Source organism: Coturnix japonica, chromosome 9 (assembly GCF_054131305.1).
Source record: "Coturnix japonica strain WE chromosome 9, WE-NBRP24, whole genome shotgun sequence".
Taxonomy (NCBI): domain Eukaryota; kingdom Metazoa; phylum Chordata; class Aves; order Galliformes; family Phasianidae; genus Coturnix; species Coturnix japonica.
The window spans coordinates 26135896-26150082 of NC_140671.1; the positions used below are offsets into that span (position 1 = coordinate 26135896).

At 51.5% G+C, this 14187-nt stretch overlaps 1 long non-coding RNA gene across 2 annotated transcripts; it reads left to right on the plus strand.

Annotated features, from left to right (window-relative positions):
- Window positions 1-2: 2 nt before the first annotated feature.
- LOC146759878 (uncharacterized) lies at window positions 3-14145 on the plus strand. 2 transcript variants are annotated; one of them, XR_014931794.1, is made up of 4 exons: window positions 3-687; window positions 1490-1574; window positions 1861-1957; window positions 10968-14145. It is a non-coding gene; the product is annotated as an uncharacterized LOC146759878 (long non-coding RNA). The 2 variants fall into 2 exon arrangements; XR_014931795.1 differs by having other exon boundaries at window positions 12742-14145.
- Window positions 14146-14187: the final 42 nt, after the last annotated feature.

Genomic DNA, 14187 nt, shown 5'->3' on the forward strand with positions numbered 1-14187 from the left:
TTTCATCAAGTCTCCTTTTTTTTTTTTTTTTTTTTTTTAATCTGCAGTTTCCTAAAATATAATCTGATAATTAATGGTTTGCTGAATCCATTATGAAGTGCAATTAGATAGATGCAGGGTTCCTGCGGCTCGGAAAGGACCGGTAGCATTTATCTTCCTTTCCCTAATGCCAAAAGGTTGAACTCTGCTGCTGCAATATTTACATACGGAGTGGTGATCCCTGCCACAGCCCTGCGGTGAGCAGCGCCTGCTTCATCACACAGCCCAGGAGATGAACAGCTTGGAGTTTTCCAGGAGGTTTTTGTGACAGCATGATAGTTGGTCATTCCCTTTCCAGCTCGAAGATTGGAAGCGAACAGCAAGGAGTGTGCTTTGTCCCCAGTGATAGTGGAAAGGAAGAAGTGTCACTCCCACTGAAATCAGGAATGACCAGGAGATGGTGCTCAAGGTCTTGAGTAGTGCCAGCGGACAGGTGTGTGCTCTGCCGAGAGCCAGCCGTGCTGCACTGTGCTCCATCAGCTCCTGCCAGGCCCTGCGTTCACTGCATAAAGAGCCTGGAGCTGGAGGGGCTAAAACACAGATGCTGCTGGGGTGAAGCAGTGAGGCTGGTACCCTGCACGCAGGTCGAGCTGGAGTGTGAGATCACCCTGTCCAATGGTTCTTCAACCACACCAATTAATAAAGGAGGTGGGTTTGTTCATCCACATGCATTAATTGGTGGCACTTAGGGTTGGGCTGGCACCTGCTTTCTACTCTGCTGTCCCAACCCAGTGCCCACCCCAAAGCACTGCAGAACATTGGGAAGCAGATGGGGTGCTGCACTGTGGCACAGCCCCATGGCGTCATTGTGTGCATTAGCTTCTTTATTAATTATTTTTAACACCCAGCCCATCTATGACACGACACCACTGCCCTGCCCAGGAACAAGGGATGGTGATGGCAGGAGCACCAAATATCCGTTGCAGAGAGCGGGGCACGTCCCTGGGAGATGGGCTCTGTAACCTTTTGTAATGAAGGGGCTGTCTGGCTAATGGAGAGGGCTCGGTCAACTCTCCAGCAGCATTTAATGCCTCTAATCCGCCTGCAGTCCGCTGCCTCATTGCTGAGAGTCCCAGTGCTTCCTCATGCCCCGCGTTACAGCAGTAATTGCTTCTCTTGCATCTCCAGCCAGGCTGTAGCACACAGCTTCCACTTCGCCTCCCATGCTCCATTTGTGATTCCTCTGAGCAGGAAATGTGTCCTGCTTTCTAACTATGCTCAGGAAAACCCAGCGAGCTGAGCTGTATTGGTCACTGTATTGAAGGAGAAAAGGGCTGGGGAGCACCCGTGGGTCACACAGTATTAGTCACAAAGCTGCTCTGGGGTTCAGTGTGCTTCCCAGAGCCTCTTGTAAATGAGAGGGGGGCAACTGGGATGTCCTGGTGAACATCTCCGTTATGAGAGCATGAAGTAGATGCCAATAAATGTGTTTTTCTTATTCTTCATGTAGGTGGGAGCATCACCCCTCAGCTTGTTGTGAGAGATGGAGGCGTCCTCCAAGAGACGGAGCTCGCTCTCCTCCTGGCTGCAGTCAGGTGAGCAGAGCCGTGCTGCGGGATTCCAGCTGCCTGCAGAGATAATCCCTGCCCCTCTTGCAGTGCCCAACCTGCTGTCAGGCGTGACCATGCCTCTCCCTGACATGCAAATCTGCCTATCTTTTTTTGCCCACGGAAGCCGTGGCCATATGCCACCACTCCACAGCATCACTTTCCTCGGTGCATTCACCTGCTGCACGTCGAAGCCGACATCATTTGCTCTCTGAGCATCCCCTGACTGCTGTTATTCAGTCCAGTGACATGGCTTTTTCCAACCTGCTTACAGATCACAGAGGATTTGGCCATACACAGGAGTAGGTTGAGGGATCCCCACGGCGCATGCGAGCTTCCATTTATCAACACGACGTTTCCCTTGCAGCGAGGTGGGTTTGTGTTAGCAGTGAGATCCCTCTGCAGCTCTTCTCTCCCCAGCTAACCCAGATAATCCTCTGCTGTCTGCCACATCTCCATGGGCCTGTTAAGCACACACAGTACTGCTGTCTTAGCACACAGCCGGGGTAGGTTGTGAGGTTCTGCATCCTCTGAGCGTGGGATGCTGTCAGGGTCTCTCTTTGGTGCAGGTCTAATCTTTGGTCCCATGCTCCAGAGATGACCATCCTTTGCTGCTCATGCAAACATTTCTTGCAACAAACAGTCCCTCCTGGTAGCCCTTCAGCCATGGGTTCTGTCCATTCTTGAGCTTTCCTCTTCCACAGACAGAGGCAGTTGAGATTTGTGAGCATTAGCTTCATTATTCAGCAATTAAAACTTTCCAGCCTCGTCGCGACGCGGGAGTGCATTAATGATTAATAGTGGCGTGCTTTGATTCGACGGTGCTGGAACCAACTTTGAGAGTGATGAATTCTGCTGAAATCCCAAATGCAGATCCCGAAATATTGTCCCTTGTTGGTCTGAGCCCATCCCAACCCTCCTGTAGCCTTTATGGTCCTGTGTTCCTATGGCACAGTCAGCCAACGTGGTGGAATGGGTTGAGGTTACATGGTCTGATATGACCCATAACCCTGTACCACCCCATGTGATCCATAACCCCACTGCTGCCCCCTGGACACCATGTGACTCCATAACTCTGTGATCCCTGATCCCATGTCACCTCTGGCCATGTCATGTAATCCTGTAGTTACATATGTCCCTATAACTGTGACCCACAACCCCATCTGACCCCATAAACCCATGCGACCCATAATCTTATGTAACCTCATAACTCTGTGACCCTGTATGACCCTCATGTGATCCATAACCTAACCCCATATCTTGACCCCAGTGTGGCCATATAACCAGTTTTGTTTGGGGTAAAGGTAATTCCTCCTAGGTATGGGTCTGCCCTGTAGCACCCCATAGCTGCCCCATAGATGCCATGAGGTGGGCACCATGGGGTCTGAGCTGTGGGGCAGGGAGCTATAAGGGCAGTTATGAAGCAGTTGCAGAATACTTTTGGGGCCAGCATGATTTGGTTATGGGGCTGCTGTGGGACACTATGTACTCCCATAGTGGCTGCTGTCACCCCATAGGCATCTGGGTCATGAGCTTCTGGCTTATGGGGCAGTCATAAGGACTTATGGGGCAGTTATAGGATGCCTGTCGGAGGATATAGGGGTGCTATAGGGAGGCTATGGGGCAGACCTGCATCTAGGAGGGGCTGATGCTCCCCCCACCTGCAGCTGGTGGTGGAACTACTGCTGACTACAGGCAGTTATGGGGCTATTATAGGGTGCGGGACTCCACATCTCCCTATAGGATCCCCATATCCCCCCTCAGTACCCCATAGCCATTCTGTAGCCATCCCACAACCCTGCAGCAGACCACCTAGAGCCCACCCCCCCTAAGTCCTCCATAGCCCCCATATTTCCCCCCCCAGGGCCCCTGTGGCTGCCCTGTAGCCCCTCAAGGACCTCCCTGAGACCCAGTAGACACCCTAACACCTCATAGAGACCTATAGTCCCTATAGGGCATCCAGCTCACAGCAGGGGGGTTGAAGCTGGATGGTTTTTAAGGTCCCTTCCACCCCAAACACACAGCCCATGGCCCATCTGGTGGAAAGAGCACAGCCGTGGGGAAAGGGGAATTTCCCAGGGCTGGGGACAAAAGGGGTGGATGAGGACTGCAGACACCCGCATTGTGAGTAGGGCTGAGGCACCGGAGGAAAGTGTATCTTTAAAAAGCGGATTATCTGGTTAAACAGAGGGCAGGGGGCTGGGCCAGGAGATAATGGGGTGTCTGTGACAGCTTTATTAGGAAGTGCCTAACGTCGGAGCGATTTCATGGCGGGGCTCAGAGTGACGAGTGGCTCCGGGAGCGCTCCGGTGACGCTGTCAGATGGGCTTAGGGACAACCGACCCTTCTCTTTGCTGCAGGAGACAAAGGGAACAGCAGGGACCCACAGCCTGCCGCCTGCCTTGAGTCCCTGCAAAGGGTGGGATCTGCTTGTCTTGCTTTTTTTGCAGGTTTAAATCATGCCGTGCCTTGCATTGCCTTTTGCAATCTTCTTTGAGGATGTAATGCATGCAGGGCATCTATGGGACCATAGGGTGGTTGGGTTGGAATGGGTGTCAAAGACCATCCCAATCAGCTCTCCTGGAGCTTAGGGTGGGATTGACAGCCGCTCTGGTGCCCCAAGCAGCTCCTGTCACCTGCAAGAAGGGGACAAGCCCTTGGGCCAGTGAAGATATCTCATACTTGGCCCTACTCTGGCTTCCACTGGTGCCCTGACCTCTGTCCTTCACCAGCGCTGGAACTCAGACCTATGACTGTAGGCTCTGAGGTGACGTGCTGCCCTATTCCTGGCCGCGACCCCGATCTGACTGGCACTGATACTTCATTGCCTTTCCAAAATGCACTGAGCCACCAAAAAGAGATCTGAAGCCTCATGTGTAGGTGTGTGGGGTCAGCACGGAGCTTCTCATACACAGATTTCAATGCATGAGCCCCAAGTGGGCTGTTTTCCCCCTGCCCACCCCACAGCCCTTCCCTTCCTGCGCCCTCTCTTTCAACTTTTCCCCTCTCTCCTTCCCCCCCTCTGTAACAAATCGCCGTAAAGAGGGACGAAGGAGAGGCTCCAATGACAGATGGAGCTGCTGCTGTCATCTCTCTTAACTGTCACCGAGAAAATCACACGGCGGCCACTGAAATTCAAATTAGAGTTTCGCTGAAGCTGCTAAAACTCATCAAAAGATATCTTTGAAGTCCACTGGCAGGCCGGTCATTTCTTTTAAATTAGTCCCTGTTGAAAATGAAATTGCAGGGAGTTGGGGTGTATTAGCATACGGGAGTGCGAGAGACGGCACAATGCCGCCTTTCCGGGGAGCAGAGGCAGTTTGCTCCCGCACAAAGACGGCGCTCTGATTGCATTAGGATCAATGAAAGGGTCATTTCAAAGCTCCCCATTAATGGGGCTGGGTTGATGCTCGGGGGGAAGGCAGAGCTGTCCCCGTGTCCCCATGCCCTCCGAGCCAACCTCCAAAGACCATGTTAACGAGGAGCTGCCTCATTAGTGGAGCTGGTTTGATGATGGTGTCGGGGGTCTCTCTTACCTTGGCCAAGTGTCTGGCTGCAATGGGGTAGTGGCCAGTGGCCCTGGGAAGGGTTGTAGCAGAAAATCATAGAAACATCATAGAGTGCTGAGATGGTTTTTGAGTTGGAACGGGCCCTAAAGGCCATCTGGTCCAATGCCCTGCAATGAATAAGGACACCCACAGCTCCATCAGTGCTCAGACCCCCATCCAGTCTGACTTTGGCTGCCTGCAGGGATAGGGCACCAACCAATGGAGGTGAATGAGCATCTCCTGTTAGCGAATATTTCCCAGCATGGACAAAACTGGGTTGATGTCCTGCTCAAGTTCAGCCCAACCCAGGCATCTGCCCAGGAATGTTAGCCCTGAGGGTGAGTGCTGTCTTCTTCTCATCCATCTCCCTTCTTCCTTCCCTTTCCTTTCCCTTCCCCATTGCATGATGCCATCCTGCCTTCCCCAAGGGGCTGAGCACAGTGCTTTGCCCCATGGTCTTGGCTGGCTCCTGGTGCTGGGCTGCATCTGCCAGCCTTGGTTGGGTCCAACACTCAAATGTTTGAATGGGGTTGGGACCCTGAAGCAGAACCTGGGCAGCAAACAGAGAGGTTTAGGCACTGCATCCCTTGCATCACATGAGGTTGTGATGTGGAGTGGAAGGAAGGAATGGGAATGTGTGTGCCACATATGGATCCAGAAGACACAGTGGCCAATGGGCACCACACCTTGGGAGGTGAAGCTGCTCTGATTAGACCTGCTTGCTTCTACTGAGAGAAGATCCCATGGGTGAGCTCAAAATGAAGGAGTAAAGGCTCTGGCACCAGCCTCTGTGTGCGGGTGATGAACCTGTGCCTCACAGGGACAAATCCTTGGCAGAAATGGAGTGATTGCACCATAAATGCTAATGCTCAACTAGAAAATGAAGATCACTTTAATGGTACCCAGGAAAGAAGTGATGCTCTATGGGAGGATTGATGGTTGGTGCTGGGCAGAGGGAGCCATGCGCTCACCTCTCTGCTGGGGCCTGACATGCTCTCTGCTGTGGGTCTGCTGTGATGGATGGCTTTGCTCCTGGAGCCACACGTCTCCTTAGGCTGAGTTCCTGGAGTGAAGCCTGGCAGCACTGCTGGGGTCTGCCCTCCTGCTCAGCACTGCATGAGGGAGGGCGCAGGTGAAAAAGTGCACGGGTCTTATATTCCTTTTGCAGAGATAAATACGCTGCCTGTTAATGGGAACAAACTGAGTTTGGGAAGGCTGTTGCAGAGCTTGATGTTGAAGGTGAATCATAGGATCGTAGAATCATTGAGGTTGGAAAAGACCACAAAGGTAAGTCCTACCATCAACCATCACTCATGGCCACTGTGCATACTGGGGCACTGCTTTCCATCCAGGAGCAGCTGTAGCCATCCAGATAGTAGAAATAGCACCCAAATACTTCCACCAGTGGTTTTAGGATCTCCCTACCCACAGTTGGTTCCACATTGACCAAATCTATTATGCTCAGATGAGCCCTTCTCCATTGTGCTGACAGAATGAAACCATGGCTCCCACTCTTGACATCTCCAGGGCTACCTTTCCCAGATGGGCCATCAGTGCTCACCTGGATCCCCATATGCACAGTCATCTTGTTCTTCTCCCCCTTCCTCCAGGTTGTAGGCAGCACTGTGGGGCTGGGAGCAGGGGAAGGTTTGACTCAGCAACCTGGATTTAAATTGTCTTAGTCTGGCATGTTGCAGAACCCAAACCAACAAATGCCTTATGATAAACCAAAGCCACAGCTGCTGCAGCTACCAACCAGGCTTTGCTCCCAGGAACACCACACCTGCCCCAACTCTTTCTTGGTATCTCCATCAGCCTTTCTGAACTCTTTTTCCCCGTGAGTAGTTCTCCAAAGCATCTGTTCTTTTTATGCACAGACCATTTGGATGGGATATAAAGTTTTCTATAATGAGTGGTGAGGCAGTAGCACTGGTTGCCCAGAAAGGTGGTGGATCCCCATCCCTGCAGACACCCAACGTCAGGCTGGAGGGGCTCTGAGCACTGATGGAGCTGTGGGTGTCCCTTTGCATTGCAGGGGGATTGGACCAAATGGCCTTTAGGGTCCTTTCCAACTCAGACCATCCTATAACTGTCTGATTCTCTGCACACTACCCATGGCGCCCCTGAGCAGCTCTGTGCTGGCAGCAGCTCCTCCACAGGGCCTGTCACTGTCAGCAGACAACAAAGAGGCTCCGACATGCTGCTGCTCCTGAGCAGGGATGGGCTCTCCCGGGACTGCATTGGCTGCCTTCCCCGACTTGTCTGGGCTTTGAGAGCAGTTCTATGAGAGCGCTGCCAGCCCAGGAACCCCTTGGCAGACCCTTGATGCTTTGCTCCAGTGGGACCTCTATTCCCAGCAGCAGCACATGGCCCCATGGGACTCTGCTTCTGGTCCCATGTCACAGACCCCAGGGCTGAGCACAGGGCAGCATGGTTCATGGACATGCAGATCTTTGGACTGGGGAAGAAGAGACACAGAGGATCATGGAATCATAGAGTGGTTTGAGTTGGGAGGGACTCTAAAGTCCATTTGGTCCATCCTCCCTGCAGTGAACAGGGACACCCACAGCTCCATCAGTGCTCAGAGTCCCTCCAACCTGACCTTGGGTGTCTGCAGGGATGGGGAAGCATCACCTCTCTGGGCAACCTGTGCCAGTGCCTCACCACCCTTACAGCACAAAACTTCTTCCTTACATCCAATCTAAACCTCCCCTCTTTTAGTTGGAAACCATTTCCCCTTGTCCCATCACGACAGACCCCAATGAAGAGTCTGTCCCTGTCATTTTGCTGAGATCTGCAGCAGCAAATCCTCTCCATCAGCTCCTGAATGCTCACCTGGATCCCTCTCCAGGCTGGGCCTTGGCCATCACACATCAGGGAGGACTCTCAGGTCTTCATGGCCTTCCAACCAAGAGCATCACCACATCCGGACACTGACGGGGTAATTGCAATATTGTCATGACATGAAGGAGATCAAAGGCTGAGTGCAGGGGAGGTGGCAGCGATGGTAAGAATGACATGCAGTTTGCATTTAGAAAGCACTTAAGAAGCAATTATCCAGTGCTGGGAGCCCTGGCCAGAGAGTGTGGCTCATGTATTTTAATGCCTATTTCAAAGAGATGAAGATTGGTGCCCAGCGGGAGGGCCAGCAGTCGCATCAGCTGTGTGCAGTTTGCTCAGGGCCAGGCTGCACTGCAGCGGCCTCACGCAGCACTGCAGGTTCACAGTGCCACGTCCTCCGTCCCTGCATCCCCTGCCCCACTGCAGCACGCTGCACTCTGCATCTCCTGCATTGTGGGCACTGTTGGCAGTAGGCAGACTGGATGATCTTCGAGGTCTTTACTAACCTGGCTTAAAACTTGACAGCAGATCCCTCTGCAGATGGGTTCAGTGCTTGGCATGCACATGTGCACTGTGCCTGTGGATTCCTCCTCTCCTGCAATACACCTGACCTCAGTGCATCAGCGCTGTATTGCTGGGCTGCATTGCTGAGCTGTGTGCTCTGCCCATGGAAAAACCAAGAGTGGAGGCTCCTTCCTGCCCAACTCATCCGTGCTCCCCCTGCCCACCAGAGCAGGGAACTGCCTTTGAGGCAAGGACGTCGGATTTAGGCCAAAGTGGGCCAGGCTGCGATGACTGAAGATAATCCCAGAGCCTGAGGGATATTCATACTGATCCCAAATCACAGTTCTGATTTCAGTCTAAGCTGTTTGTTTTCTCTTGCTGTCCCCACGCACAGCAGCACCCACTGCTGAGCTGAAATCAGCTCTGCTGGAGCTTTAGGGCTTTAGGACATCTGTCACCCCTGGATGTGGGCTGTCCTCAGCTCCTCTCTTCTGCTGCACATAATGTAGTTGCAAAGTCTTTGAGAAAAGTATTTTCTGACCCCATATGGACAGGGTAAAGGCATTACTTTCTTCAGGACATGGAAGAGATGGTGGCCTGGCCAAGACATGCATTTGCTTTTCTTCCTTAAGGGAAGGCAGGACTGGTGTAAATGTGTAAACGAAGGAGAGAAGAGGATGCAGCTCTCCCATCCACTGTGCCAAAGCTGTCCTGTTCTCTGCTCTGTTCCTTCATTTCTGATGCACCCAGACCTTCAGCCACTTCATTTAACAGTCTCTGGAGCAGCTACATTTTGTTGTGAGCAAAGGAGAAAAATGATCTGGAATTCCCCAGGCTCAGACGTGTCACAGGCATCTCTGCTGCCAAAGACAGCACTGCAAGTGGGCAGGGAGACATAATTTCTGCTTCTCTGGTCAGAGCCTTACACCTCCCCTCCCAGCACCTCACCATGTCAGCTCACATCCTCAGCAGCACCTTGACACCAATGCCAGCTTGCAGCCCACCTTCCCTATGCAAGGTGCCAGATACTCTGCAGAGATGAAATGGGGCTTGGGGAAAGCTGGGGGGTCACAATCTCCACTCTCTCTATGGTTGGGGTGCAAATCTCAAGTGTGATCACCACCATCCTCTGAGCTCGTTCCCCTTGCAGTCAGAATAAGGATCCTACCCCCCTACAATGGACAGAGATGCCTGCAGCTTGATTGGGTGAGCAACAGGTTGCAATACAAAGGAGGGTGCCAAGGAATCACTCTTGTTTTTGTCACTGTCTGGTTCTGAAGCTTTGATTCCTCTGGTAGCTTTCAGTTGACTCACAGCATAGAAATCCAACTCACATCGGGATGCTGGGGGAAAAATAACAATGGAAGGTATGAAAGACATAGAGAGCAGTGAAAGGAAGGGGAATCTCAGAAGATCTCATGAATGATCTGAGACTGGAGGGAGAGATGGAGGCAGGGAGGGCTGGTTGCAGAGCTGACTCCAAGCAGAGCCATTAGAATTTGCAAGGCATCAGAAGTCACCCTGTCTGGAGTGACAACTTTGAAGGGTGAGTAGCAACGTCGCTTTCATGGACACGGTTGAAAACACTTGACACCACCTGAGTGACCCGTGGCAGAGATGAGAGCAGATCTGAAAGTAGGAATGAAGCCAACACAGCACCTGGAAGCTGCATGCACTGTGATAAGCAGTGGAATATCAGTGCCCTGCATACTGGAGGAAAGCAGGAAATGCAGGAGCACACAAGCACCAGCGGATGCACAGGGTGGATAACGGAGAAGGTGATCGTGTTAATAGCTCAGGTGGTTTCTTCAAAGGAGCGCAGGATAGTGCTGCTGTGGAAGGCAAGTGCTTAAATCTGAAGGCAAAGGTAACTTGCTTTGCTTTAAAGGTGTATATTTCAAAGCAAGCCAGAAATTATCTCATCAACAGGCACTTCTTCAGACAATGGTGGGGGTCAGGGAGGGGGTTGTTTTTTTGTCCCAGGCAACAGAGGTTGAATGAGAAGGAATGGCCTCAGGCTGTACCAAGGGAGGTTTAGGTTGGATATGAGGAACGATTTATTCTCCAAAAGAGTCCACAGACTGCACAGGGGGGTGATGGAGTCAACGTCTCAGATGTGTTCAAGGAACGTGGAGATGTGGCACTGAGGGATGTGGTCAGTGAGTGTGATGGGGGTGGGTTGAGGTTGGACTGGATGATCTTAGAGCTCTCTTCCAACTATAGTGATTCTGTGATTCTATAAGGACCCAAGAGTGCCATTGACCGGAGAGGTTCCTGTTTCTGCCAGCAGCATCACCTGTGTCCCAAGGCACAAATGCTGTAACCAGGGGACCAGAGGAACAAAAGGTGTTAGGGAATGCCCTCCTGGATTGGCAGGTGAAGGAAACCATGGGCATGGAGTCTGCTGCTCTGCTCACAAAGATGTCAGTGATTGAATTGGGATGAGAAATCCTCAGTGTCAAATTTAATGCCTTAAATCCTCTCTTAGGGCACGCTGAGACCTGGATCACCCTGTTACAAAGATGGATGAGTAGATTGATCATGGAGATGGCTGGGAAAACAAGTGGTCCAAGGGCTGGTGCCTAGGTGGGCTGAGATGCCCATACAGGAGACAGCGTCCTGCCTTGAAGGCAGAGCAAGGCTTGGCTGGCCACTCACTGGCTCTTAATGCCACATATGAAGCTGGTCAGCACAACTAAGCTCAGGTGGGCACAGAGATGCCCAGTAACACTGTAGGGTCCAACCTTGTCTCCTTCAAAGGACAAAGACCGCACTGAGGTCACACGTCGTCCTTTCTAGAATGCTGCCCCATTTCAGGGGTTAAGTCCAGCTTTTAGCTGCAGCAGATCGCTGGCTTTGAGCCCTTTTCTCCATGTGAAATATAGAGCATGTTCTCCCTGACCCTTTGCCACCTACCCTTGAAACATAGATTATTTTCCTGACGATTTCCAAGTGAATCTGTTAATTAGTTCCTGAAACAGTATTAATTAAATATGAGCTCTTTACAGCATTCCAATTTGTTTGTTCATCTTCTGTTGACCCTTGAACTAACCAAGGGCTTCTCACTGACCCCTCACATCCCACAGGGAGTTAAATCTCAGTGAAATAAGGTGGAAGGGTGCATGTCTGAAGAAATTAGGCTGCAGTTCTACAAGGTTACCCGAGGTAAGCAGGTTATTGATGACTTCGCATTATAGCCAGAGCAGAGAGAGTTCCTCCTAAATAGTCTTGCATCCAACATCCCACATGAAGGAATACAGCTCCTGGGCAGGAGGCAGGCTCCAAACTGTGTGTTGGCTGGAGGAGAAGATCACAGCACTATGGAATCATGGAATAATTCAGGTTGGAAAAGACCTCTGTGATCATCCCATCCATCCATCCACCTGCAGCCCGCTAAACCGTGTCCCTAAGTATCAAGACCTTGGCTTGGTGACATCCTTCACCATTGCCAGCCTCCCTTTTGCACATTGGTGGCCTGATACCAAAGGCAATAAAAGGAATGAAGGCAGAGCTGACCTCCCTGAAATCACAGCATTCCAAACAGGGTGTGAGCCAAACAGGGCACCTGGAGCAGCGGGCAGTTGTATTGCCAGCTCCAACCCTACCCAGTGCCCCCTCCCTGCAAAGGAGCAGCCCTGGCTGTGCTCTGAAGTGGCTGTGGGTGTTGCCATGTTTCTCCCTATTGTTCCACCCATCACTCAGCCCGTTTCAAACGGAGCTTTGTTTGGTTATTTTGCAGTTTGGAAATTAATTTTGGAGAGCGTCTCATTGTAGGCTTTCAAAAGGATTACGCCCGTGTCTGCCCGGCTCTATAATTAAGCCTCTTTGAGATTTCCACTTCCAACAGAAACAAAGTGCCTGTAATAAAGCCGGCAGTTTCGGCAGCTATCAGTGCACTCTGCTGTGCAAAATGATGCGGGCTGGATGGAGAGGTGAGACTTCAGCCTCTGGTCCCATATTGGCCTGTCCTTCCTCTTTGGCTGCTGACTCTCAGTGCCATGGGCAACGTTAGGATATTTTTGGCTGCTTTCAAGCCCCAGCTCCTGGAGGCACACGATTATAACAGCAAAGCCTTTGACCTCGGTGCCCGGCGCAGAATGGAGCCACAGGCTAGAAACTGCAAAGCAAAGGAGAGGTAACAAGAGCAACGAGGTGTACTCGTGTCTCTCCTCCCATTTTAGAGCCTGCTTAATGGGCTTTGTTTCCTGGCGTGCCTTTGAAGAGCTTAGGCTTAACTATTATTGCATCTCTGCTTTTTTCAGCCAGCAAAACTGAAGTTTGAATTGTTTGGGTTGTCTGCAGAGAAATCCAGAGCGGGCTGCTCTGTGTTGGCTGTCAGAGCTGTGAGCTCCATCGAGGCACCAGCAGGTACGTCCTATTTGGGCAGCACTGACATGGCAAGGCTTGGAGCTGCTTCACCAACAAGATACCCATTGCTTTGCATCAATAAACAGCCCCTGTCCCTACCTGCTCTGCAGCAACTGTGCACCCACCTTAGGGAGAGGGGACTTTGTTCCACTTCAACAAGATGGAAAAGAGGCAAGAAGGCAAACCCAGCCCTGCGCCCACGGATAAAAGAACAGTAATGCCATTAATATCCAGCAATCAGAGTTTCTTAGAGAGAGAAGAGTGCTGCATCCCCTTCCCTCCTGCTCATCGCTTGCTTGTTTAATGAAAATCAGAGACAGCCATTAAAGAGCTGCTTAGCATTTCAATACGTTTAATATCCTCGCTGATAAGGGAACGATGGGTATTACCAAAAGGCCTTTCTTAAACTCTCCCCTTCTGCAGCCGGTGCTCCTGGCTCGTGTTTGTCTCAATTCCAATTCCAAGCCATCTCCTTCAATGAGGAAAAATTATGATAAGGTTATTATTATTTCTTTTTTTAATTTAAAGGATATTAATACACAGCATGACAAGGAAGGAAGGGATGCCAGGCCTGCACAGCCCTGACCTTAATTAATTGGGGGCTGATTGCTCAGCTGGTCAAGGACCTCCCACAGTCACACTGTGTCACTGCTGATGCTGAGGGCTGGCCCTTGCCAGTAGCATCCACAGAAGACATCGAGGGAAAGGCTGCCATGATGGAACTTTGGGGCCATGGGGAGCTGTGGGGCCATGAAAGAGCTGTAGGGTCATAAGGAGCTATTGGCCATCAGAGCTGTGGGCCATGAGGAGCTATGGGGCCATGAGGAGACTTGGGATCATGAGGAACTGTAGGGCCATGAAATACTTTAGGACCACGAGGAGCTGTAGACCATGAGGAGTTGTAGGGTCATGAAGGAGCTGTAGGGTCATGAAGGAGCTATAGGACTGTGAGGAGCTCTAGGCTTTGAGGAGCTGTTGGTCCATGAGGAGCTGTGGGGCCATGCAGAGTCAAAGCAAGGGGTCAGATGAAATTAGAACCCTTTCTCCATGCCCCCTTCAGGCTCAGCATGCAAACCCTCCCACTCACACAACGCATGTGCTATGGTACTCTGGACACACTGAGCACAGTCTGGTCCTCTACGGGGACTCAGCACCCACAGCTGCACACATGCACAACTCCTCCATTCCAGTGATGCTTTGGAGATGTCTCCTGATCCCCAGTTCTGGGCTTGTAGCATGCTGGCTTCTGAAAAGCCCCTTTATGCTCTGTAACATGACAGTTTGCATAACAGTGAGGCCAAAGGCCACAGGGACCCACACTTGCTGGGACACCTGGGGCT